At 41.0% G+C, this 3,037-nt stretch overlaps 2 non-coding genes across 2 annotated transcripts; both read left to right on the forward strand.

Moving 5' to 3' along the window:
* The first annotated feature begins 432 nt into the window (after nucleotides 1–432).
* Nucleotides 433–512, forward strand: LOC111824740. The gene has a single exon (XR_002827823.1). It is a non-coding gene; the product is annotated as a small nucleolar RNA U2-19 (small nucleolar RNA).
* Nucleotides 513–905: 393 nt separating this feature from the next.
* Nucleotides 906–969, forward strand: LOC111824739. The gene has a single exon (XR_002827822.1). It is a non-coding gene; the product is annotated as a small nucleolar RNA U2-30 (small nucleolar RNA).
* Nucleotides 970–3,037: the final 2,068 nt, after the last annotated feature.

Below are 3,037 nucleotides of genomic sequence, written 5' to 3' on the forward strand. Positions count from 1 at the left end.
GAACTAGGACACTTGGCTTGGACTGTCCACTTAGTGAAAAATGAGCTTTCCTTTGGGCTAAGCCATTAAAATGTGGGGGCTGTCTGACAAAGCAGTCAACTCTAGTACACACTGTGTAAGTGTTAGAGCAAGTTTTCCAAATGGGATTGTGGTTCATACCCCTGTACCCCCACCTGCAATCCCTGTCACCAAATTTGACTAGTTTTAGTCCTCCCAGAAGTCAGTGTGTGAGTACAATTGCAGCTTACTTGCCTCCTCAATGTTCTTTGGGATTTAGGCACATAACAACAGTAAACATGAGATGGTTTCATTTCAGGAACTTGCAAATCCTAGGTTGAGAGAGTTTTAGAAATGGAAGGCACATTTGTAGTCATCTGGTTCAACTGTTAAAACAAGTGAGGAGGTTTTCTGAGATCTGCTCTTACTAAAGTAGGTCAATAATGAAAATAGCCAAATCTGAGCATCAAAAGACCTTCCAGTCTACCTGATGTATGATCTCTATAGTTCTGAGAAGCAAAAGCAAAAAGTAATTTAAAACAATAAGGGTGTGTGTGTGTGTGTGTGTGTGTGTGTGTGTGTGTGTGTATAAAGGTGACAGTGGATAATTGAGAATTTGCTAATGAATGAATGAGATTCAGGCGGGGGAGGGGGGGAATGGGGGGGCATGTGTATGAAAGGCTATGAGCAATGATGAAAAGGTTTTAACTCAGCCGGTGTGGCTCTGTTTATGAACCAGAGCTCATGGTTCAATTCCCGGTTGGGGCATGCGCTCAGGTTGTGGGTTCAATCTCTAGTGCAGGGTGTGTAAGAGGCAGCCGATCAATGACTCTCTCTCATTATTGATGTTTCTCTTTCTCTCTCCCTCTCCCTTCCTCTCTGAAATCAATTTTAAAAATTTTTTTAAAGACAGAAAAGGTTTTACTACCAACCTTTGTAATTATGAAGGTTTCTACACTTGAACTGAGCTCAGAATTGGGGGGGTAGAAGGAAACTAGTGAGAAGGAAACCAAAGCCTTGTTGGACAAAGTACTGACTTAAGGCCATAGGCTGGATAGTACTGGAACCCAAGTCAGCACCCACATCTTCAGAGCTCCCTTCAATGTGCCTGCCGATACATCTGGACATCCAGCATTAACCACTCATGCTTTAGAATTAGAGCAATGTGGGTTAAAACTCTGGGTTCCTCTCTTACCAGGTGGGTCATCTCTGAACAGCATTTAACCTCATCTGTAAAATAGAGATAATAATAATAGGACTTTCCTTTTAGGGTTGTTATATCAACTACACAGATTAATGCATTTAGAGTGCTTAGTAAACATCTGACCCTAGTAAAATTTTATGATGTTTTTGCTGCTACTTAAAAGAATACCAAAGTTGTATAAAAACAATGCAGCAGCCTTAACAGAACAACACCCCACACAGCTTGAGGATTACTTCCTCTGTGAACAGAAAGCATTATATATTCATGCTTTTGAAGAACTTCAAATGTATTGATTCTTTTTTTTAGCGGAAGGCTTTTGATAAACAGCAAATGCAGAGAGAGACTTTCTCTGAACTCCCCTTACCTGTCTAAAGACAGATCCTCCAAAAAGAACTCAATTGCTATAAATTGCCTCCCTTCTTCTCCCCAGGATTTTCATCAACATGGGAAGATAGACTGATTACAGGAAAGGAGACTAGAAGTCCACACCACACCCAGACAAACTTTGTCACACACTATCATATCTCCCATCTATTCTACGAATCCATTCACGTTTCCTGAAAATTATTTACTCTCCCCTAAATGATCTATATCCCCCTTGCCCTTCTCCTAATAAGTTAGCATATAAGCTTTCAAATCCCATTACTTTTTTGGATAATCACTTTTTTTATGCCTCTGCCCATGTAATATTAAAAATTAATGAATTTGTATACCTCTTCTCCTGTTAATCTGCCTGTAGTCAGTTTATCTCATAGACCCAGCTATTGAACCCAGGAGGGTAGAAGGACAGTCTCTCCTCTCCTACATTTTATTTGGGACATTGATTCCTTACCTCATATGCATGTCCTCTGCCAGATGATAAATTTCTTGATTGATTGATCAATTGACTTTTAGAGAGAGAAAGAAATACTGATTTGTTGTTCCACTTATTTATGCATTCATTGGTTAATTCTTGTATGTGCCCTAACCAAGGATCAAACCCATAACCTTGCCGTATCAGGATGATGCTCTAACCAGCTGAGCTACCCGGCCAGGGCCAGATGGTAAATTTTTTGTCACCTTATCTCTTTCTGAATCCCTCAGAGCAAGGAGTCTGATTTGCATAAAATAGGTGCTCCCTTGAAGCTTGTTGGGGAGCAGAGCCTGGCATGGGAAGATGAATGTAAAGAATTTGTGAGCGTCTCACACCCCATTCTTGGCTAAGGTTGACCAGGCATGCCCATGCCTGCCTTCTTCTTCAGGACTCTAGCTCCTGCTTCGATGAAGAAAAGTATGGACTCCTAGAAGAAATATTCATTTGATGTGAACCCAAAAAGGAATTTACTTGCTGAAATGGACCTTCCATGGTCAACCAAGGTCCCAAATTTTATGACTAGTAAAAGTCTAGCAGCATTTACTGACAGGGCTCCTCATGTACCCTGTACACCTGAAGAACCTCAGACTGAACTCTTAGCTTCCCAGGCTATGCTCCTGCCATCTGACTCAACCTTTACAAGGGAGTTCCTGGTTTTGTCTTTTAACAATGGACTGAGATCTGTCCCTTCCAATCAGAACTGCACAACTATATCTTCATTTGCATCTATACTGACCAATCAGAATGCATGCTACCAAATAATCAGAACTGCACGATTCAGACCAATCAGAACGACATGAATTTGGAAATCTCATTTGCATAAAATTGGACCAATTGGAAATCTGAGCAGGAACTTTCTCCATAAAAGATGGCCTCCCCTTTGCCTCAGGGAGCATTTCTACTGGAAGCTGCATTTTCCTAGTTTGCAAACTGTTTTACCTGAATAAAGTCTCTCCTTTTCTGCACCTCTTTGGGAAATTGAG

The sequence above is a fragment of the Myotis lucifugus genome, unplaced genomic scaffold (genome assembly GCF_000147115.1).
Source record: "Myotis lucifugus unplaced genomic scaffold, Myoluc2.0 scaffold_5393, whole genome shotgun sequence".
NCBI classification, from domain to species: domain Eukaryota; kingdom Metazoa; phylum Chordata; class Mammalia; order Chiroptera; family Vespertilionidae; genus Myotis; species Myotis lucifugus.